Raw genomic sequence first — 24574 nt, forward strand, 5'->3', positions numbered from 1 at the left:
TCACCCCAGATATCCCCAGCAATATCTAGCATCTAACCGACAACAGACAAAAACAGCGGGAATGGGGATACTCTTTAAACGTGACTGTACGTGGGAGATACAATCAGTTAAAATGGATACTGGGGGCAGGTATGTGATTGTGGTACTGACCCTTGAAGGGCATGTCTGTACTCTGGTTAACATATATGCCCCCAATCACTCCCAGGGAGATTTCTACGATTCATTGAGCGTCCATCTCTCTAGGCTTGTGCAGGGGGAGCTACTGATTGGGGGAGATTTTAACTTGACGATGGACCCCACGGTAGATAACTCGACTGGGCTGGCTGGGTATGCTCAGCTTGAGCGGGATAAACTACTTCAATTTTTGAATCACTGGGGATTGGTAGACATTTGGAGGGTAATGCATGGTAATGAGAGAGATTACACGTGCTACTCGACCCCACATCAAAGTTGTAGCTCCTATCGGCCCATAGCTTTATTGGGGACTGATTATAAAATTTTAACTACAATACTGGCCACTCGACTACAAAAAGTGATGCCTCGCCTGGTACATGAGGACCAGGCGGGGTTTATAGCAAATAGGCAGACCTTTGATAATACCAGATGGGCACAATATATATTGGATAGAATTGAACAGGGGACAACCGGCGGTTCTTCTCTCCCTCGACGCTGAGAAGGCGTTCGATAGGGTGCTGTGGCCATTTCTTTTTCAATTACTGCGGAAGGTGGGAATCAGTGGCCAATACCTATACTGGGTTGCAGCGCTCTACCGACGCCCTTTGTCGCAGTTGCGGATTAATGGCACAAACACGGAGGCCTTTGAACTATTCAGAGATACTCGACAGGGATGCGCCTTGTCTCCACTCTTGTTTGCGCTAGCTATGGAGCCTTTGGCAATTCTAGTGAGGAATGATCCATTGGTACAAGGCATCCAAATAGGGAGGCAAGAAACTAAACTTATGCTTTATGCAGATGATGTCCTGTTCACGTTATCATACCCAGAGACCTCACTGAGGGCGGTGATGGTGTTACTTCAGTCTTATGGTTGGGCAGCAGGTCTTAAGATTAATATTAAAAAATCTGAGATTATGCCTATACAATTTCCTGCTGGGTTACAGGAGGAATTACAAACTCTCTTCCCTTTCAAGTGGTCATCTAAGAGTATTCGATATCTGGGGGTTAATTTAACACCAAATACTGGGGATCTATACAAGGAAAACTTTGTCCCTAAAATGCGGGAGCTCTTCCAAGAACTGAAGAGATGGGGGGGGGGGGGGGGGCTTCAGATGTCGTGGATGGGAAGAATAGCAGCTGTAAAGATGACAATACTGCCTAAACTGCTCTACCTATTCATGGCTGTGCTGACTTTTATCCCACATACTTTTTTTCGCACACTTAACAGGAAAGTATTCGCCTTCATTTGGCATAAAAGACCGCCAAGGGTGAACCGTAGAATATTAACTTAGGAAGGATGGTGGTATGGGAGTACCTAATTTTAGGTTATATTATAGAGCTGCTTTATTCCAAATGCTTTCTACGGTACAAAAAGCGCCAAATAAGTTGTGGACATATGCAACACAGTGGGCTCTGAAGGGGGTTCCATTGTAGGCGGTGTTATGGCTTCCCTTGCAGTTGCTGAGATGGCTGATATCGGGCATGAGGGGTCAGATGAGGGTAATTCTGGAAGAGTGGGTCAAGTGCAGAACGCTCTGGTTTCCGGGGCGTAAAGACCATTTGACTACACCTATCATATATGCTACGGATTTTGGCCCAGGGGGAACGATAGGGGCGTATGGGCATTGGTCAGCGGCCTCTCTACTGCTACTGGGGCAGATCTGGGAAGATGGGGAATTTCCACTCATTTGACACATTAAAAGAGGAATTTGGCCTGACGGACAGGGACAGGTTTCCTTATATGCAGATTAGAGATTTTATACAGAAAAAGGCTAGAGGAGAGCTGTCCCTGGCAAGTACAGAGCTTGAATTGGCTATGCGGTCGGGGGAGGGACGGGGGGGGGATCTCTCGAATCTATAGAGCTCTGCTTCGTCAAACTCAACCTTTAGCTAAATGTATAAATACATGGGAGTCATTATTAGGTATTAAGTATGAACCGAGTATATGGAAAAAGATATTTAAACGATTACTGTCATTTACAGTGGCAGTCCCACTATTGGAAAACGGATATAAAATGCTGTATTAGTGGTACTTGACCCCAGCCGCTTGTCTCGCATTTTCAAAACTGGCGAGGCGAAATGCTGGCGCAACTGTGGGGCCGAGGGCACTTTTTGGCATGTGTGGTGGGACTGTCCGGTGATGCAGCAGTTTTGGAAGGACTTGCAAGTGAGATTGCGAAGTGGCTTGGGATCTGAGGTCACACTATCTGCAGGCCTATGCTTACTGAATGTTCCAAAACGAGACAGCCGTGGTTTACCCCACGGTTTGCTCTCCTATATTGTTACAGCGGCCAGGATATTAATTGCAAGGCATTGGAAACAATTGGTGGCACCTTCGGTGGGCCAAGTGCTGGCAAAGGTAGATTACTGCTGTCTGATGGATAAACTCACAGCCTTGCGGCGTGGAGGAATGGCGAGATTTTTAAAAACATGGACACCATATTTGGAATGGCGAGGACTAAACTTGTGATCTGATCACTGGGGGACTTACAGTACATGAAGAGGTTGATATATTCCTGAGATGCTCTGAGGGGGGGGGGGGGGGGGGAATGGGGAAACTTGAAGTTGTTTTATGGGCTGATGACTAGAATATTGTGTTGTTTAAAATGATGTTATGTAAAGTTAAAGAAAAGTTAATAAAAACATTAAAAAAAAAAAAAAAAGAAAGGTGTTGGCCATGCGCTCCCCTGGTTGATGTACTGCCGATATGGAGACTACATCCAGACTGGTAGGAGGGCTGCAGGAAGTGCTGCCATGTAGATTTGACTCTCTAAGCTGTACCTGTGCTGAGCCCAGGGCAGGGGGTCGCTGGTAGAGCCAAAGAACTTAAGGCAGCCATGCGGTCTGTGAGGGAACTCAATGCAGTAGAGTCTCAATAACCTGCTGATTATCATTTCTTTATTTACTTTTTTTTTAAAGTATTTTCCTCTTTTTGGTTTGTTTTGTTTTTGTTGGTTCTTCTGAAAGAATTTGAGGTGAGGAAGAGAGCTGTGATTTTCCAGGAGCATGGAAAATGAAGAGGCAAAGCCTTACCAAGAGTGAAACCCCCATGCATTCTCCCAAAACTTCTCTTGAGTTATGGGGGCAGGTCTGGCACACAGGATCCATCTGAAGACATCACCATGCAGTGTACCTGCATCTTCCCTACTTGACTACGAGAAGAGATCTAACTGCATTCCACATTATCGAACATGCCATTAAACAAGCAGCAATGACCTTTACGCACACTAGCGGCACATGTACCTTCTCTAAGTGTTGGGAATGCCCCCCAAAGTTTTTACATTAAATTTAAATATTTCACTGCAAAATCTTAATGCAGTTTAGTAAATAGGCCTCTAAATGAAATAAAGGCCTCCATTAATTCACAAATGTGACCCTGTGGTGCACTGAAGTATTCAAAAGCTTCCTGAAATCTTCAGTGGTTTCCTAACAGGTTTTAGTTTCTTGCTCTTAGTTTTGGGATGACATACTAACAGCAGCGTACTCATTCAGCTTCCTCTGCCAAGATTCAGATGTTGGTAATTTCAGGAAAACAATTCCACATACCCAAAAAAAGAGATCAAGAGAGTCATAATTACTGTAAATAAGCTAAAAATGTATTGCAAAACATGGACTAGAACTATCCTAAAACACAACGTGTAGAGCAGTATTCCCCAACCTATACATGACTTCATAGCCACCAATTTTAACATAAAAACACAATAATCAATTAAAAAAACATAAAAGCAATTATTTTTATTTTTCCATGATGCTGACTGTCATCCTGACAGCGATTCTTCTAAATCAGTCTGAGTTAACTGAACCTAAAGTGACCAAGCATTCTTTGCAGTAATTGAAATTTATAACAGTATAAAATGTACAAATTAATATAAACACAGAAACATGGAAAAATGATAGCAGATAAAGACCACGTGAAGGGGCATAATCGAACCCAAGTTTTCCTGAGGGCATCCTCGCAGGACAGCTCCCGCAAAGGGGCGGGGAAACCCGTATTATCGAAACACGATGGGCGTCCATCTTTCATTTTGATAATACGGTCGGGGACGCCCAAATCTCAACATTTATGTCGACCATCTCTAAGGTCGACCTAAATGTTGACCTTAGAGATGGTCGTCCCCGGTTTTCAGCGATAATGGAAACCAAGGACACCCATCTCAAAAACGACCAAATCCAACTCATTTGGTTGTGGGAGGAGCCAGCATTCGTAGTGCACTGGTCCCCCTGACATGACAGAATACCAACCGAGCACCCTAGAGGGCACTGCAGTGGACTAACTGATGCACTAACTGAACAGAAAAAGCCCTTCCCTTACCGATCCCTTAGCGATTCAGAAAGGAACGGGCACACATGAAGGAAATCGCATGCAAATGAGCTGCTCACTGTTAGCTCATTTGCACATGATTTCCTTCCTAAGGAGGGGAAGCCAGTGCAGAGCAGCCAAGCGTTATGCGTGGCTGCTCTGCGCATGCCAAAGACGTCTACAACCTTAAAAAAGCACAAGCCCTTTCCTTTGTTTATTGTTGAATTTCTTTGTACTTGGATCACATTGTGGACTAAATGTGAATGATTTTATTTTACTTCTTTAATAATATTTGTTTTTGGAATATTTCTGGATTACTATATGTTTGTGTTTAGGCATGAATGTAAAATGAAAATTCATAAAATAAAAAAATAAAAAAAAAAGCACAAGCCCAGGTGAAAACGTCCACGTACTCGTCAGGGACGTCTTTTTTTTTTTTTTTGAGTATGGATGAAGGACGTCCAGGTGTTAGGTGCCTTTGCTATGCCTCCATCCCTGTGACGGGCAGTTGAGGATGTCCAAAATGTGGATGTTTCTGTGAGAAGCATGTCCATGCCTTTGCTATGTCTCTGACACTCCCTTTATTTATTTAGATTTTGGGTCACAAGTAGCAGTGGGATTTGAACTGGCCACCTCTTGATTGCAAGACCAGTGTCTAACAACTAGGCCACTCCTCCACTCCACTCCCTTCAAATTTGTCCGTTCCTGTGGGGGGGGCAGTTCAGGACATCCAAAATGTTTGAAAGAAGGATGTCCATGCCTTCGCTATTCCTCCACTGACACACACACACCTCCCCCCCTCCAGGGACCTGCATACTGCTGCGATGGACCTGAGTATGATATTTGAGGCTGCCAAAAAAAGTTTTTAAAGTTGTTTTTTTCAGGGTGGGAGGGGGTTAGTTACCACTGGGGGAGTAAGGGGAGGTCATCCCCGATTCCCTCCAGTGGTCATCTGGTCAGTTCGGGCACCTTTTTGAGGCTTGGTCGTAAGAAAAAATGGACCAAGTAAAGTTGGCCAACTGCTCGTCAGGACGCTCTTCTTTTTTCCATTATCGCTTGAGGATGCCCATCTGTTAGGCACGCCCCAGTCCCACCTTCGCTACGCCTCCGACATGCTCCCAGGAACCTTGGTCGTCCCCGCGACGAGAAGCAGGGATGCCCAAAATTGGCTTTCCATTATGCCGATTTGGGCGACCCTGAGAGAGGACGCCCATCTCCCGATTTGTGTCGAAAGATGGGCGCCCTTCTCTTTCGAAAATAAGCCTGATGGTCATCTATCCCATACACTCTCGCTTCCTCTCCCTAAGAGGTCCTATGGAAACTACCTAGGTTTTTTAGGAGGTATATACGTTTTTAAAATTGTCTATTGCTTATGTTTGATTTATTCTTACTATACACAGCCTTGAGTGACTCTTTCAAAAAGGCGGTAAGCACATAAATAAATAAATAATAAGGGGGTCTTTTACCAAACTGTGGTAGAGTTTTTAGTGCACGCTAATGATTAGCACATGCTAAACACATGGGCGTCTCCAGTATTTAGCACATGTTAATCATTAGCGCGCACTAAAAATGGTACCACTGATTAGTAAAAGATACCCTAAATGTGCTTGTCCTTTGTTTTTTTGAATTCAGTTATAAAGTTCACTAAACAAATATTTTAATTCCCACTACATCACACCATTAGAGTTTCTGCTTGCTTGTTCAACTGTGGTTTACATTCTAATTTTAGATGTGCAGGTAAAAGTAAGCTATTATGACATTAATTATAGTTACTTACTTCAATATTGTTGTTAAGTTCCACATACAGCTGTCTGGTTTCTTCCCTTTCAACTTCATCTGTTAGCATAAAGTATAAACCATACAATATTTTACCTCTTGACGTTTATTGCAAAAAAACATAACAAGCAAAAACACCTGTTAATAAATATGCTGGATCACACATATAAATCAGTGGGTCAATATTCAGCCACAGCAGTCAGGGGTCCGTTTACTAAGCTGCGGGAAAAAGGGCCCTGCAGTAGTGGCCGTTTTCCCGCACACTGGAGACTTTTTTACTGCAGGCAGTCAAATGCCCCAAAAAATGGCCATGCAGTAAAATAACTCTTACCTGGTGTCCATGAGACAGGGAGCACTTACCACCACCCACTGAAGTGGCAATAAGGGCTCCTGCAGTAAACCGGCAGTAACCGGGCAGCGCACTACAATGCCTGATTACCACAGGGTTAGCATTGCGATAGGGAAAAAAAATTCCTGGATCCAGGGCCAGTGTTAGCAATTGTGAGACACTGTGCAGACCACTTCACTGGGGCCCTCTTCCCCTGCCTGCAACTGCCCTGCTCTGCCCCCCACATAGCCCCTCCCTTACTTAGTCCCGTCCCTGTTAACAAGGTATTTTAAATCTATTAAAAAGAAATTAAAATCCACTCACTACATACCTTAACGGTGATGCCTGATTATCACAGGGTTAGATCTGCGATAGGGAAAAAAAAATTTCCTGGATCCAGGAAGTGACATCAAAAGGGGGCAGTATGAAGCAGCGAAGAGGCTCTGGGTTCACAAGCAGATGGGATATGAAAATCACTGCCGCCGCCTGCCACTGTCTACTGAAACACAGTTGCATATTAAGGCATGGAGCAGGGAGGTGTTCCAAAACAAGGGGACAGACGTGCCAGGAATACGGGGCTCCTAGGAGTGCGAGGCCCTGTGTGACCACCCCTGTCTATGACAGGCCCTGCCTGGAGCGCCAGAAATGGCATGCGCTCCAGCCACAGCTACCGTCGGCGGCCACGTTGGGCCAGCGGTAGTTCTGTTTTAGTGTGTGGTGAGCCTGCTTTGTAAAAGACCCCCTCAGTGTTTAAACATCGGCCAAAATGGAGAAATTAGATCTCACTTTCTAATTTTCTTGACTCCCTCCAGACCAGTCTAAATGCATGGGTATGAGCTCTCTCACTAGCTAATAGAGACTAATAACTTCCTGCTCAAAGCTTTACCTTCTACAGGGCCCTGTGCAATCTACAATCAGCCAGTATTTCTCTAACTGAACAAAGAAGCAATTAATCAGGACCAAGAGGCAAGAAACAACAGATTATTTATTTATTTGTTGGGATTTATTGACCGCCTTTATAAAGGGATTCACCCAAGATGGTGTACAGCAGGTACAGTTTAACATAAAACTTAGAACTTTGGGAGGAAGTGACGTCACCGATGTAGCCGGTACCCTGGTTGCAGAGCTCCGCGGGTTAAAGATTTAAAAAAGTGTGAGAAACCCCGATAAAGCGCGAGGGATTCCCCGCAAAAGAAGAAGCAAGGCAGCTACAGTAAATGGCGGCCAAAAAGAAATTGGCAAAATTCAAATATGCAGGGGAATCGCCGAGGGTAGCGAATAAGGCGAAAACACCACTTCCCCCGCGTGGAGCAAAAATGGCGCCGGACGAAATGGAGTCTGATAATGATAATGAGGAGCAAGTCGCTGATGAGATTGAAGTGGAGCGGAGCGAAATTATAAGATGGTTTAAAGAACTTAAAACAGAGATGATTAATACCAGGAAAAGCATCCAAGCTGCAGTTACGGAACTCCGCGAAGAAGTGAAAGATATGGGCGGCCGAATGGTAGAGACGGAGGAGCGGATTGAAACGATGGCGGGAGAGCTGCAAACTTTGAGGAAGAGTGCTTATAAAGAACAGCAAGAACGAAACCTCATGGAGCAACGTCTGGAAGACTTGGAAAACCGCTCGCGGCGGTGTAACCTGAGAATTAAAGGCATCCCTGAAGAAGTGCAATTCAGGGATGCGGAGAAAGTTGTGCAAGAGATTTGTGACTTTATTTTGGAGCATGGAAAGGATCCTGCAGAAGGACTGGAACGGCCTGCAATAAAAATTGATAGAGCTCATCGGAGCTTGGGGCCGCAGCGGGGGGATTACCCTCGAGACATAGTGGCATGCTTCCATGAGTTTCAGGTGAAGGAAGCGGTGTGGAGAAAAGCACGTGCATTGGGAGAAATCATATGGCGCAATGTGCAAGTGCAGATTTTTCAAGACCTGGCGAGATCTACTCTGCAAAAGAGACGAGATTTTAAAGATATTACGAGATACTTGCAAAAGGCGGGTCTGCGCTACAGATGGATATATCCTAAAGGTTTGTTGTTAACAGTGGGAAGCCAGACAAAGAAAATATTGCAACCTGAGGGAGCATGGAAGATTTTGGCTGCACTAGGATGTCCAGACCTGCCGGAGATATCTGAAGCTTCCCAGAATTCCAGCAAAGACAGGCCCTCTAATAGTAAGGGGGGCTGGACCACACAGGGTGGAGGAAGAACTAACAAGAGTCCACCACGAATGAACAATGAGCCTGAAACAGCCGCAGGCACCTGAAAAGAAAAACTGCTGGAGGGCAATGGCCCAGAGTTAAAGCTGAGTAAAAGCACTTCTATAACCAGTGACTTAATGTTAAGATTTATAAAAGGTTTTGGTATATAGGGGTTATTTGGGGGCATGAATGGGGGATAAAATGATGTATGCTGATGAGTGATGGGGTATGTTGGGGATAAAGAATGGAAAGGGAACCCATCGGAACGACACTTCCTTAGGGATATCACTGGCAGTTAAGGCTAGTGAACAGACGAGGGGATTTTCTGGGAGGGGGGAGGGGGGAGGGACAGGGGAGGGAAGGGGAGGTGGGAGGGATAACAGTTGGTTCGTGGAATGTAAATGGCATGAATATTCCAGAAAAAAGAAGTATCATAAACAGGGAAATTCGTAAAATGCAATGGGATATCAGTATGCTGCAGGAGACACACATTCAAAAGAAAGACGAGCGGTTAATACAATATAAGAATATGGGGAAGAGTTACTTTTTGGCGGACCCTAGAGGGGGGAAAAAAGGAGGTCTTGCAATCTATATCAAAGATACGGTCCCTTTTGTTCATGAACAGACCTATTCAGAAGGACAGGGCAGGTGTATTACTGTTAAAGGTAAGATCAATAACCAGCTAATTACTGTGGTGAATATCTATGCACCTAATGAGGGACAGGGGGCATTTTTTGAGACCCTAAGGATAGAATTACTCCAATTTGTGGCGGGAAATGTAATTTTAGGGGGAGATTTCAATTGGGCATTAACAGATCTTGACTACTCTAAGGGCAGGAAGGGTGGTAGACAGGCTAATACGTCTAAATTACTAAGATTGGTTAAGGAGCTAGATTTAATCGATGTTTGGAGAATGCAGCACCCCGGGCAGCGGACCTACTCCTTCTACTCTCATGCGCAGCGCTCTTACACACGGACAGACACAATTTGGGGATCCCGTAACTTATGGGATAGGGTTCGGGATTCTGATATTGGGAGCATACATACCTCAGACCATGCCCCTATCTGGATCTCATGGAGGGGATTGGGGAGAGAACGGGGACAAACATTTTGGAGATTAAATGAATCCTTGCTTGATTCTGCAGAGGCATGCGGGGAAATTCGAAGGGTGATACAGGAATATATGGAGCACAATGATACAGGGGGGATGTAACGGATGGACCCTATGGGATGCCCTGAAGGTGGTAGTAAGAGGTCATCTGATTAAGAAAGGTAGCCAACGGAAAAAAGAGGGTCAAACCCAGGAATTGAGGGTACGACAAAGATTGGCTTTTCTGGAAGCCCAACACCAGGGAGGGCGGTGTCCTGAAGCAATAAGGGAGCTGCGAGAATGCAGGGCAGAGCTACAACAAATACAAATTAGACAGATGGAATACCATAGAAAGCTAATAAGACAAAAATTCTTTGAATTCAGTAATAAAGCTGGCAGGATGTTGGCGCGCAGCTTGCGACAAAGGGTAGTGGGAAATACTATAACTAAATTAAAGGGAGCGGGAGACGGTTTGATGTATCAGGACAAAGAAATTAGGGAACAATTTGCCCGATATTATGCAGCTCTTTACTCATCAGAAGCAAAAATTACAGTGGAGGAGATTCAAGAATATCTAGGAGGGATAGGACTACGCAGCTTAACTGAGCAGCAGAGGGAGTTCCTGGACAAACCCATAACGTCAGAGGAGATAGATAAAATTATTAAGGGTCTGAAAGGGGGTAAAGCACCTGGACTTGACGGGTACACGGCTAAATTCTATAAGATACTGGGACAGGAGCTAAGACCACTCTTAGTGCGGGTAGGGAATGAATGCTTCAAATTAGGGACCCTACCGAGGAGCATGTAAGAGGCGGGGATTTCAGTTCTTCCCAAACCTGGGCGAGATCCAACAATATGTGGTTCATATAGGCCGATTTCTCTTATAAATATAGATATTAAAATATTGGCCAAGGTAATGGCAGAGAGGATTAATAAATTCCTTCCTCAGTTAATCCACACGGATCAAGCAGGCTTTATACCTAAGAGACAAGTAGCTGACAACATTAGGAGAACCCTAAATATTGTTTGGGAGGGTCAAAATAGGGATGAGGCTTTGGTGCTTTTAACAACTGACGCAGAAAAGGCCTTTGATCGGGTTGAGTGGATTTACCTGTGGGAGGTATTAAAAGTCATGGGATTTGGTCCAGGGATCATATCTTGGCTACGGGGATTATATGCGAGACCGGTGGCCAGGATAAAGGCGAATGGAGGATATTCGGAACAAGTGCAGATACAAAGGGGTACCAGACAGGGCTGTCCCCTCTCTCCCTTGCTTTTTGCTATTGCGATCGAACCTCTTGCGCAGAAGGTTCGGGAGACAGCTCAAATAAAGGGTCTCTATGTGGGGGATAGGGAACATAAAATAGCTCTTTTTGCAGACGACATTCTTTTTTACGTGAGTCAACCAGAGGTGTCGTTAACAAACATCTGCAAAGAGATCAAAGTTTTTGGGGAAATGTCTGGATTTAAAGTCAATTATGATAAATCAGAGGTTTTGGGTGTGGTGGGGCCTCCCTCAGATACTGAAGCTATGTTGGAAAAATTTCCCTTCAGGCAAGCTCGAGAGAACTTTAAATATCTGGGCATTTGGATAACTAGGGATCTAACAAAGTTATATGGTTTAAATTATGGTCCCCTATTTAGGGGACTGCGCACAGACATGAGTCGATGGAAGAATGGTCTGCTGTCCTGGTGGGGCAGGATAGCGGTGGTCAAGATGAACTTGGGCCCACGAATGTTGTTTCTTTTCCAAACGTTGTCTTTGGAAGTTCCACCAGTGGTTTTGAATAAATTACAATCAGATATTTCACGGTTCGTATGGGGGGGTAAGAGAGCAAGAACCTCGAAAAGAATTATGTGGAAGGGAGTAGAGGAAGGGGGAAGAGGACTACCCAACTTAATATGGTACTACCAAGCAGCCCAATTGAAACAAGTGGCGGAGTGGAGCAAAGGAGATAGATCACCAGTGGCGACTTTAGAGCAAAACCTGGTTCCAAGGGGTAATTTGGAGAAAGGTGTATGGGGGTCTGGACAAATGTATAGTTTACTTCAGGGGAATATTAGTCCCTTTGTGTCTCACTTGCAACATACCTGGGATGTATTAAAAAATAAATTCCGGAAGGGGGTGAAAACCTCTACTCTGGCTCATATTACCCATGAAGATGAGTTTCACGCAGGACAAGAGGGGGGGGTATTTTGTGAGTGGAATCGAAAGGGCCTGCGGAGATTTAGGGATCTTATGTCGGATGGGGTAATGAGAGATTTTAAGACATTAAAGAGGAAGTTTGATTTACCAGAATCAGATTATTTTGCATACATACAGGTTAGACATTTCATGACGGGACAGGGGTGGTTGGCATCGGACCCGAGGGAAAAGGAGCTATTGGAAAATATTTGGGTAACCCTGGAAGGCGGGAGGAAAGGAATTTCCAGGTTATATAAATACATTAGGGGAGATAAGATGCTCAAATTGCCCTATATGACTGCATGGGAACGTGATTTAAATATGGAAATGAGTGTGAAGGAGTGGGAGCGGATGTGTTTGGAGGTGAAAAAGGCATCAGTGTGTGTGTTAATTAAAGAAAATGCATACAAAGTTTTAAGCAGATGGTATTACACACCAGACAGGCTAAAGCGAATGTATCCTATGGTATCTAATCGATGCTGGCGGTGTGAAGCAGAAATAGGCAATTTTTTGCATGTCTGGTGGTCGTGTCCTCTTATACAGACTTTTTGGGTGGAAGTTGCTATGCATTTGACACGCCTATTGGACACGCAGTTCCCGGTAGAACCAAAGTGGTGTTTGCTGGGATGGGGAAATAAAAGGGGCCAGAAGTGGCAGAAGCGGCTCAAAAGACTGGGGTTGGCAGCCGCCAAGCTGGAGATAGCAGCTCATTGGAAACAAAGACTGGGCCCTATAATCACAGACTGGACAATGAGAATCAAGAATATTGTGGGCCTAGAACAATTGACTGACAAAAGACAAGGCAGATATAAGCCAGATGCGAAAGAATGGTCTCAAATAGAACGATTATGGAGTAGTGAATTACCTGTATAGGTGATTTAGCCAAGATGGAATAAGTTGGGAGCAGGGGAGGGGGGGGGGTTGATTTGGGTGCGAGGGTGGGTGGGTAGGGAGAAAATTATCAAAAAACGATTGTGATTTACAGTTGATGTTGGACTTTATTTGTTTGAAATATTAGAGCAGTCTGTTGGCTGCACTGGCAAGCATTGTATTTTTCCATTATGTTGTGTTCAATAAACATTTTCAAAAAAAAAAAAAAAAAAAAGAGATGACGGAACCTCTGTCCACATGGGTGCTGTCTACAGACCTCCAACACAATCGGAGGAACTGGATAAAGATCTAGTCACAGATATCCATAAGTTGGAAAAGAAAAGATAGATGCTGTTGCTGGGAGATTTCAATCTGTCAGATGTGGATTGGAAAGTTCCATCTGTGGAATCGGAAAGAAGTAGAGAGATTGTGGATGCTTTTCAAAGTGCTCTACTCAGGAAATTGGTGGTGGAGCCCACGAGAGAGGGAGCAACGCTGGATATGGTGCTCACAAATGGGGAAAATGTGTCAAATGTCCGAGTGGGTGCCCACCTGGGCAGCAGTGACCATCAAACAGTTTGGTTTGATATAACAGTTGAAGTGGAGGGCAGCCACTCAAAACTCAAAGTCCTGGATTTCAAGCATGCTGACTTTAGTAAAACGGGGGAATACCTGAGGAAGGAGCTGATGGGTTGGGAGGACATACGAGAAGTAGAAGGGTAGTGGTCCAGCTGAAAGAAGCTATAAATTTGGCTACAAACCTTTATGTAAGGAGAGTAAATAAAAGTAAGAGAAAAAGGAAACTGATATGGTTCTCCAAGCAAGTGGCTGAGAAAATAAAGGCTAAAGAGTTGGCGTTCATGAAATACAAAAAAACTCAAGAAGAAGAACACGGAGAGGAATATCGGATGAAACTGAAAGAAGCCAAGAGAGAGATACGCCTGGCGAAAGCACAAGTGGAAGAACAAATGGCTAGAAATGTAAGGAGGGGCGACAAAAATTTTCTCAGGTATATTAGTGAAAGGAGGATGACTAAAAATGGAATTGTGAGACTGTGAATCGCTATGTGGATAATGATGAAGAAAAAGCAAATATGCTAAACAAATACTTCTGTTCTGTTTTCACAGAAGAAAATCCTAGAGAAGGACCACGATTGCCTGGCAAAAGTTTGCCTTTTTGCGGATGATAACAAGATTTGTAACAAAGTGGACACCCCAGAAGGAGTAAAAAACATGAAAAAGGATCTGCAAAAGCTAGAAGAATGGTCTAATGTTTGGCAATTAAAATTCAATGCGAAGAAATGCAAAGTGATACACTTAGGGAGTAGAAATCCATAGGCCACATATGTGTTAGGCGGTGAGATTCTGGTATGTATAGACAGGGAGAGGGATCTTGGGGTGATAGCATGTGAGGATCTGAAGGCGATGAAACAGTATGACAAGGCGGTGGGTAGGCTATATAGAGAGAGCTAGGCTATATAGAGAGAGGTGTGACCAGCAGAAGAAAGGTGTTGATGCCCCTGTACAAGTCGTTGGTGAGGCCCCACTTGGAGTACTGTGTTCAGTTTTGGAGGCCATATCTTGCTAAGAATGTAAAACAAACTGAGGCGGTACAAAGAAAAGCTACAAAAATGGTATGGGATTTGTGTTACAAGACATATAAGGAGAGACTTGCTGATCTGAACATGTATACCATGGAAGAAAGGAGAAATAGGGGTGATATGATACAGATGTTCAAATATTTGAAAGGTATTAATCTGCAAACAAATCTTTTCTGGAGATGGGAAGGCGGTAGAACTAGAGGACATGAAAAGAGGTTGAAGGGGGCAGACTCAAGAAAAATGTCAGGAAGTATTTTTTCACAGACAGAGTGGTGGATACTTGGAATGCCCTCCCGAGGGAGGTGGTGGAAATGAAAACGGTAATGAAATTCAAAACTGCGTGGAATAAACATAAAGGAATCCTGTTGAGAAGGAATGGATCCTCGGAAGCTCAGCGGAGATTGGTTGGCAGCACCGGTGGTTGGGAGGCAGGGCAAATACTGGGCAGACTTCTACGGTCTATGCCCCGAAAATGGCAAGGATAAGTACATATAAAGTAGCACGAGTTTATCTTGTTGGGCAGACTGGATGGACCGTACAGGTCTTTATCTGCTGTCATCTACTATGTTACTATGTCCCATACCCTTTATCATTTTTGTCGCCCTACTCTGTACCTTTTTTTTAATTCTGCTATATCTTTTTTGAGATGTGGTCACTAGAATTAAACACAATATTCGAGGTGTGGTTGCACCATGAACTGATACAAAGGCATTATAACATCCTCATTTTTGTTTCCCATTACTTTCCTAATAATACCTAACATTTTATTTGCTTTCTTAGCCGCAGCCGCACAATGAGTAGAGGGTTTCAACATATTACCAACAATGACACTTAGATCCCTTTCCTGGTCGGTGACTCCTAATGTGGAACCTTGCATTACGTAGCTATAGTTCGAGTTCCTCTTTCCCATATGCATCACTTTGCACTTGCTCACATTAAACGTCATCTCCCATTTGGATGACCAGTCTCCCAGTCTCGTAAGGTTCTCATATAATTTTTCACAATCTTCTTGCAATTTAACAACTTTGAATAACTTTGTGTTATCAGCAAATTTAATTACCTCACTAGTTATGAAGGGGGCCTGAATAACAGGAGGCCTCGAGACACATGGAGATCCACTCGACGCCTCACTGCTCCCAGCGCGAGTTAGTCTCTCAGCAGCCATTACCTCTGCTCCCGACGTCGATGCTCCTGTCAACGCCACCGACCTTGGTACCGATGTCAATGTCGACGTCGAAGGACCGGACCAAGCCCCAAAAAGCTTTTCTCGTTGGGCTTCGCGAGACACTTGGGTCCGTTTCTTCATACGAACACACAGACTACAAGCGGCTGGGCTATGGTCGGGCCCAAGGCACTGGATACACCAAGCATGGGTATTGATACCTGAGATGGTCCGGTTGCACGTTTGAAGCCGCTGGGTGTCTTTGATGACATGGAAGGAAAAACGGCTTCGGTGAAATCAAAAGACACGATTGTGCCTATTAAAAGAAAAAAGGGCACAAAAAGAAAGGAAGAACCCGACCGCGTGGTCTAAAGCCGGCCAAGTCCGAAAAACAAAGGAAACTTTAAAAAGGGGGGCTAAACTAAGAATAGCTATGCGGAGTTTTTTTTATTTTTTTTTTTAAAGAAAAAATGACGAAAAAATAAAGAAAATAAAGAAGTCGTCAGACTCTTTTCCTGGGCCTTACGAGGAGCACAGAAAAAAAACCCTGTCACCTCGTTCGCGGACAAGAAAAAAACTGAGGAGGCACGCTCAACGCGACGGGCGGGAAGTCGTCCTCGCAGGCGCAGTCTGCGTGGTTCGCGCACCAGAATGCTCTGGCAAAACTTTTTAATTTTACTGGTGAAAATTTGCCTTTTCCTGGGCCGATGCGCACGTTGACCCACATGTGAGAACAAGCAGCCTGCTTGTCCTCGGAAAATACGGGTTTCCCCGCCCCTTCACCAGGACGTCCTGCGAGGACGTCCTCAGGAAAACTTGGGTGCCCCTTTCGATTATGCCACTCTATGTGTTTTTGCCTCCAACGCAATCTTTCTTTCAGTCCCTCTTTGCCTTCCTTTTCAGCACTTTGCATTTGACTTGACATTCTTTATGATGTTTCTTATTATTTTCAGTTGGTTCCTTCTTCAATTTTCTGAAGGATTTTCTTTTAGCTCCAATAGTTTCCATCACCTCACTTTTTAACCATGCCGGCTATCATTTGACCTTCTGTCCTCCTTTTTTAATACGCAGAATATATTTGGCCTGGACTTCCAGGATGGCATTTTTGAACAGCATCCATGCTTGATGTAAATTTTTGACCCTCGCAGCCGTTCCTCTAAGGTTTTTTTTCACCGTTCTTCTCATTTTATCATAGTCTCCTTTTTGAAAAGTTAAACGCTAACATATTGGATTTCCTGCGTATACTTACTCCAAAGCTAGTATCAAATCTGATCATATTATGATCACTGTTATCAAGCGGCCCCAAAACCATTGCCTCCCGCACCAGATCATGCGCTCCACTAAGGACGAGGTCTAGAATTTTTCCTTCTCTTGTCGGCTCCTGTACCAGCTACTCCATAAAGCTGTCCTTGATTTCATCGAGGAATTTTATCTCCCTAGCACGCCCTGATTTTACATTTACCTAGTCAATATCAGGGTAATTGAAATCACTCATTGTTATTGTATTGCCCAGTTTGTTTGCATTCCTAATTTCCTTTAACATTTATACATCTGTCTGTTCATCCTAGCCAAGCGGACAGTAGTACACTCCTATCACTATCCTTTTCCCCTTTATATATGGAATTTCAATCCATAGGGATTCCAAGATGTGTTTTGTTTCCTGCAGAATTTTCAATCTATTTGATTCAAGGCTCTCCTAAACATGCAATGCGACCCCTCCACCACTAGGTCCTGCAGTGCCTGCTAGAGGCTATCTGTTAATGCTGAGGTACAAAGTTCAAGTTTTAAAACTAGGGGGAAAAAAGCATGGAGATTAGTTGATAATGTTCGCTTTTTTTATTTTTATTCTTCCTATCACTAACCTACATTTCCTCCTTTAAACCCTAATCTTTAAGTTCCCAAAGCACAAAGCAAAAGTGTTCACTTACCAGAGAAATGTCCTCTTCTCTCAGAACTTCTCAGAAATCTATCTATCTACTTATCATTTCTATAGCGCTACAAGGCATACGCAGCGCTGTATACCATACACAGAAGACAGTCCCTGCTCAAAGAGCTTACAATCTAGATAAGACAGGTAAACAGACAGAACAATTAAGGGTAAGGGAATAAAGAGGTGAGGATAAAGGACAAGGTAAGTGAGTTAGGAGTCAAAAGCAGTGGTAAAGAGGTGGGTTTTGAGTTTGGTCTTGAAAATGGCTAAAGACAGGGCTAGATGTACAGAGCCAGGAAGTCTATTCCAGGCGTGGGGTGCAGCAAGATAAAAGGAACGGAGTCTTGAATTAGCGGTAGAGGAGAAAGGGACTGATAAGAGACATTTGTCTACAGAACGGACTACTCGAGGGGGAACGTAGGGGGAGACAAGAGTGGAACGGTACTGGGGAGCGGCAGAGTGAATACACTTATAGGTCAGTAGGAGAAGTTTGAACTGAATACGGAAACGGATAGGGAGCCAGTGAAGTGACTTAAGGAAAGGGCTAATATGGGCATAGCGACTTTGGCGGAAAATGAGTCGCGCAGCAGAGTTTTGGATTGATTGAAGAGGAGAGAAATGGCTAAGAGGGAGGCCAGTGAGTAGTAGGTTACAGTAGTCGAGATGAGAGGTGATAAGAGTGTGGATAAGGGTTCTGGTAGAGTGCTCAGAGATGAAGGGACGGATTTTGCTAATGTTGTAGAGAAAGAAACAACATGTTTTAGCAATCTGCTGAATGTGAGCAGAGAAGGAGAGAGAGGAGTCAAAGATGACCCCAAGGTTGCGGGCAGATGAGACAGGCAGAATGAGAGTTCCATCCACCGAAATAGAGAAAGGGGGCAGAGGAGAGGTAGGTTTAGGGGGAAAGATGAAGAGCTCGGTTTTGGCATGTTAAGTTTCAGATGTCGTTGAGACATCCAGGCAGCAATGTCACATAGGCAGGCTAAGACATTGGTCTGGATGCTGGTTGAGATTTCGGGGGTGGAGAGGTAGATTTGGGAGTCATCAGCATACAGATGGTACTGAAAGCCATGGGATGATATCAGAAAACCAAGGGAAGAAGTATAGATGGAGAACAGGAGAGGACCGAGGACAGAACCCCGAGGTACACTGATTGGTAGAGGGATAGAAGTGGAAGAGGATCCACAAGAGTGTACACTAAAGGTACGAAGCGAGAGGTAGGAGGAAAACCAGGAAAGAACAGAGCCCTGGAATCCAAATGAAGATAGCGTGTCAAGGAGTAGGTTATGATTGACAGTGTCAAAAGCGGCGGATACATCAAGAAGGATGAGGATAGAATAGAGACCTTTGGATTTGGCCAGGAACAGGTCGTTGGAAACTTTAGTAAGTACAGTTTCAGTTGAGTGAAGAGAGCGAAAGCCAGATTGGAGTGGGTCAAGAACAGCATGAGATGAGAGAAAGTCAAGACAGCGGCAGTGAACAGCGCGTTCAGGTAACTTGGAAAGAAAGGGGAGGACGGAGATGGGTCGATAGTTGGAAGGACAGGTAGGGTCAAGTGAAGGCTTTTTCAGGAGCAGTGTGACCACAGCGTGTTTAAAGGCATCAGGAACAGTCGCAGTGGAAAGAGAGAGATTGAGAATATGAGAAATAAAAGGGGTGAGAGTAGGAGAGATGGTGTTAAGAAGGTGGGTAGGAATGGGATCAGAGGAATAGGTAGTTGGTTTTTTAAGGAGAAGAGAAGATGTGATGTTTCTTCATCAGTGACCTCAGGAAAGGAGGAAAAGGACAGAGGGGTTGAGGAAATAGGGGAACGGACAAGGGGTTGGTACAGAATTTGAGGTTTATCTTCTGAAACTTGTCATGGAAGAACTCAGCTAGGGTTTGGGGAGATAGTGAGGGGGGAGTTGGAGGTGGAGGTACCTTGAGGAGAGAGTTTAGTGTGGCGAAGAGAAGTTGAGGGTTTGAGCCAAGAGAATTAGTCAGCTGGATGTAGTAGTCTTGTTTGGCAAGCAAAAGAGCAGACTGGAAGGAGGTCAACATGAATTTGAAATGAGAGAAGTCAGCAAGGGCACAAGATTTAAGCCAGAGGTGTTCAGCAGAATGGGTACAGAAACTTAGGTAGCGGATTTTAGGGGTTAGCCAGGGCTGGGGTTTGGTACGTCTTATAGGACGGGGGATGAGAGGTGCCAGAGTGTCTAAGGCAGAGGATAGAATAGTATTGTAGGAAGAGAAATATATGAAATCCCAGAAAGGGGTATGACCCATGTTCCAAAGGGGTGTTCCAATCACCTAAGGCGTGATCTCAGGATAGGCAGTGCTTTAAGATCTGAGCTAGTGACATTATCAAACTGAGATAAGAAAACCCACTGCGGAAATCACCCACTTGAAAAGTCCAGAGTTGTCCCCAGTGTAGTTGAGGGGTGCTGTAAGCACTGAGTAGCTAAGACAGAAGGAAAATCTCCCAGGTTGCAGGATAGGCGGTGCTTTAAAATCTGAGTGGGTAACGTCTTTTTTGTTGCTGTTGTTTCCTGCTTCTGGCCCCATGCACTCAAGAGCTCCCTCCAAGGATAAAGGACTCCTATGTCCTTAGCTCTGGGTGGAGGGGTTGGGTGGGAAGGGAACTGGATCACTGAGTTTGACACCCTGGGGCTATGCTGTCCAATCCAACCAGTCTTAGCACTATTTGTTTTCTCGTTCCCTTTTTCTTTCTTATGTGGCTCAAAGATGGCCGAGTCAGGAACTGCCATACAAGAAAGGTTTCCCAGTTTCATTGTCACTCCTACCAGGAGGCTTGCTCACCTATAATCTGCTGGAGATTAAGAAATAGTGGCTGGCTGTGAACTGCATAAGAACCTTTAAAGGGTGAAGGCTTTGAAGCAAGAGAGTGTATACCCAAGTATCTTGACTTGTCTGGAGGGATGATGAGGAAATATCCAGATATCCAGCCCACTATCTGGATAGTGGCCAGCACTGACTATCCAAATAATGTGGCCAGCGCTGGAACTTATTCAGATAGCAGACATATTCAGTCTGCTATCTGGATAACCTATCTGGGTAACATGGGGAAGCTATGTTCTTCTATCCTAAATTATCCAGATAAGATATTTGGACAGCAGAATGTACATCCCAGCTACACAGATAAGTTTCAGGTCTGGAAGGATAGCGAATGATACATACCTGAAGCAGGTGTTCTCCGAGGACAGCAGGTTGATTGTTCTCACGACTGGGTTGACGTCCACGGCAGCCCCATCCAACCAGAAAAAAACTTTGTGGGAGGTCCCGCACGCAAGGCACGCCCACCGCGCATGCGCGGCCGTCTTCCCGCCCGTGCGCAACCGTTCCTTAGTTGAATGACAAGCAAAGGAATGAGGAAAAAACGCAACTCCAAAGGGGGGGAGGGAGGGTAGGTGAGAACAATCAGCCTGCTGTCCTCGGAGAACACCTGCTACAGGTATGTATCATTCGCTTTCTCCGAGGACAAGCAGGCTGCTTGTTCTCACGACTGGGGTATCCCTAGCTCTCAGGCTCACTCAAAACAAGAATCCAGGTCAACTGAACCTCGCAACGGCGAGGGCATAACAGAAATTGACCTACGAAGAACAACTAACTGAGAGTGCAGCCTGAACAGAATAAAATCGGGTCCTGGAGGGTGGAGTTGGATTCAAACCCCAAACAGATTCTGCAGCACCAACTGCCCGAACCGACTGTCGCATCGGGTATCCTGCTGGAGGCAGTAATGTGATGTGAATGTGTGGACAGATGACCACGTCGCAGCCTTGCAAATCTCTTCAATAGTGGCTGACTTCAAGTGGGCCACTGACGCTGCCATGGCTCTAACATTATGAGCCGTGACATGACTCTCAAGAGCCAGCCCAGCCTGGGCGTAAGTGAAGGAAATGCAATCTGCTAGCCAATTGGATATGGTGCGTTTCCCCACAGCCACTCCCCTCCTGTTGGGATCAAAAGAAACAAACAATTGGGCGGACTGTCTGTTGGGCTGTGTCCGCTCCAGATAGAAGGCCAATGCTCTTTTGCAGTCCAATGTGTGCAGCTGACGTTCAGCAGGGCGGGTATGCGGTCTGGGAAAGAATGTTGGCAAGACGATTGACTGGTTCAGATGGAACTCCGACACCACCTTTGGCAGGAACTTAGGGTGAGTGCGGAGGACTACTCTGTTATGATGAAATTTAGTATACGGAGCATGGGCTACCAGGGCTTGAAGCTCACTGAATCTACTAGCTGAAGTAACTGCCACCAAGAAAATGACCTTCCAGGTCAAGTACTTCAGATGGCATGAATTCAGTGGCTCAAAAGGAGGTTTCATCAGCTGGGTGAGGACGACGTTGAGATCCCATGACACTGGAGGAGGCTTGACAGGGGGCTTTGACAAAAGCAAACCTTTCATGAATCGAACGACTAAAGGCTCTCCAGAGATGGCTTTACCCTCTACAAGATAATGGTAAGGACTAATTGCACTAAGGTGATTCCTTACTGAGTTGGTCTTGAGACCAGACTCTGATAAGTGCAGAAGGTATTCAAGCAGGTTCTGTGCAGGACAAGAACGAGGTTCTAGGGCCTTGCTCTCACACCAAATGACAAACCTCCTCCACTTGAAAAAGTAACTCTTTTTAGTGGAATCCTTTCGAGAAGCAAACAAGACACGGGAGACTCCCTCAGACAGACCCAACGAAGCAAAATCTACGCCCTCAACATCCAGGCCGTGTGAGCCAGAGACTGAAGATTGGGGTGCAGAAGCGCTCCGTCGTTCTGCCAAATGAGAGTCGGAAAACACTCCAATCTCCACGGTTCTTCGGAGGACAACTCCAGAAGAAGAGGGAACCAGATCTGACGGGGCCAAAAAGGCGCTATCAGAATCATGGTGCCGTGGTCTTGCTTGAGCTTCAGTAAGGTCTTCCCCACCAAAGGTATGGGAGGATATGCATACAGGAGGCCATTCCCCCAATGGAGGAGAAAGGCATCCGACACCAGTCTGCCGTGTGCCTGTAGTCTGGAACAGAACAGAGGCAGCTTGTGATTGGTCTGAGAGGCGAAAAGGTCCACCGAGGGGGTGCCCCACTCTCGGAAGATCTTGCGTACCACTCTGGAATGGAGCGACCACTCGTGTGGTTGCATGACTCTGCTCAGCCTGTCGGCCAGACTGTTGTTTATGCCTGCCAAGTATGTGGCTTGGAGACGCATGCCAAACTGGCGTACCCAACGCCACATCCTGAAGGCTTCCTGACACAGAGGGCGAGATCCGGTGCCCCCCTGCTTGTTGATGTAATACATTGCAACCTGATTGTCTGTCCGAATTAGGATAATTTGGTAGGAGAGCCAATCCCTGAAGGCCTTCAGTGCGTTCCAGACCGCTCGGAGCTCCAGGAGGTTGATCTGAAGATCTTGTTCCTGGGGGGACCATACCCCCTGGGTGTGGAGCCCATCGACATGAGCTCTCCACCCCAGGCAAGATGCATCCATCGTCAGCACTTTCGTGGGCTGCGGAATTTGGAATGGGCGTCCCAGGGTCAAATTGGCCCGATTTGTCCACCAGCGCAGCGAATTGCGGCAACTGATGGACAGGCGGATGACATCTTCTAGATTCCCGGTGGCTTGGCACCACTGGGAAGCTGGGGTCCATTGAGCAGATCTCATGTGAAGACAAGCCATGGGAGTCACATGGACTGTAGAGGCCATATGGCCCAGGAGTCTCAACATCTTCCGAGCTGTGATCTGCTGAGACGCTCTGGTCTGGGAAGCGAGGGACAGGAGATTCTGAGCTCTCGCCTCGGAAAGAAAGGCCTGAGCCGTCTGTGAATTCAGCAGAGCTCCTATGAATTCCAGAGATTGGACTGGCTGGAGATGGGACTTCGGGTAATTTATCACAAACCCCAGCAGCTCCAGAAGGTGAATAGTGCACTGCATGGACCGAAGAGCTCCGGAGGTGCTCTTCACCAGCCAATCGTCGAGATACGGGAACACGTGCACCCCCAGCTTGCGTAGATATGCCGCAACCACCACGAGACACTTCGTGAACACCCGTGGTGCAGAGGCGAGCCCAAAGGGTAGCACACAATACTGAAAGTGACGTGTCCCCAGACGGAATCGGCGATACTGTCTGTGAGCTGGCAGTATCAGAATGTGAGTATAAGCATCCTTTAAATCCAGGGAACATAGCCAATCGTCTTTCTGAATCATGGGTAAAAGGGTGCCCAAGGAAAGCATCCTGAACTTCTCTCGCACCAGATACTTGTTCAGGCCTCTCAGGTCTAGGATGGGGCGCATCCCCCCTGTTTTCTTTTCCACAAGGAAGTACCTGGAATAGAATCCCTGCCCTTCCTGCCCGGGTGGCACGGGCTCGACCGCATTGGCGCTGAGAAGGGCGGAGAGTTCCTCTGCAAGTACCTGCTTGTGATGGGAGCTGAAGGATTGAGCTCCCGGTGGGCAATTTGGTAGGGTGGAGACCAAATTCAGGGTGTATCCGCACCGCACTATTTGGAGAATCCACTGGTCAGAGGTTATAAGAGGCCACCTTTGGTGAAAATCTTTCAACCTCCCCCCGACCGGCAGGCCGTCCGGCACGGCTACTTTGATTGCGGCTATGTTCCCATGGATCCAGTCTAAAGCTCGTCCCCTGCTTTTGCTGTGGAGGCGCAAGGGGCTGCTTAGGCGCACGCTGTTGACGGGAACGAGTACACTGGGACTGTCCCTGTGCCTGAGGAGGCTTTCGGGTCGGCTGGGTTTACCTACGCTTGCTGTAGGCGTAGGGTGCAGCCTGCCGGGCCCGGGAAAAATGTCCACCTGCTGAGGTGGATGCTGAAGGCTTATCGAGAGCGGTTTCCGGCTGGTGTAGTTGATCCACCAACTGCTCGACCGTCTCTGAATATCCTAGTTAATGGCACTTAACTGGATAACAGCTGCTGCTATCCAGACAAATTTTAGAATATTGACCCACAAATT

At 45.8% G+C, this 24574-nt stretch overlaps 1 long non-coding RNA gene across 1 annotated transcript in view; it reads right to left on the reverse strand.

Moving 5' to 3' along the window:
* LOC115458928 overlaps positions 1–24574 on the reverse strand; it is a 64993-nt gene that overhangs the window by 33254 nt on the left and 7165 nt on the right. Inside the window, exon 2 of the long non-coding RNA XR_003940172.1 lies at positions 6252–6310. This is a non-coding gene — a long non-coding RNA (uncharacterized LOC115458928). The remainder of the gene's footprint in view (positions 1–6251; positions 6311–24574) is intronic.

The sequence above is a fragment of the Microcaecilia unicolor genome, unplaced genomic scaffold, assembly GCF_901765095.1.
Source record: "Microcaecilia unicolor unplaced genomic scaffold, aMicUni1.1, whole genome shotgun sequence".
Classification (NCBI taxonomy): Eukaryota; Metazoa; Chordata; class Amphibia; order Gymnophiona; family Siphonopidae; genus Microcaecilia; species Microcaecilia unicolor.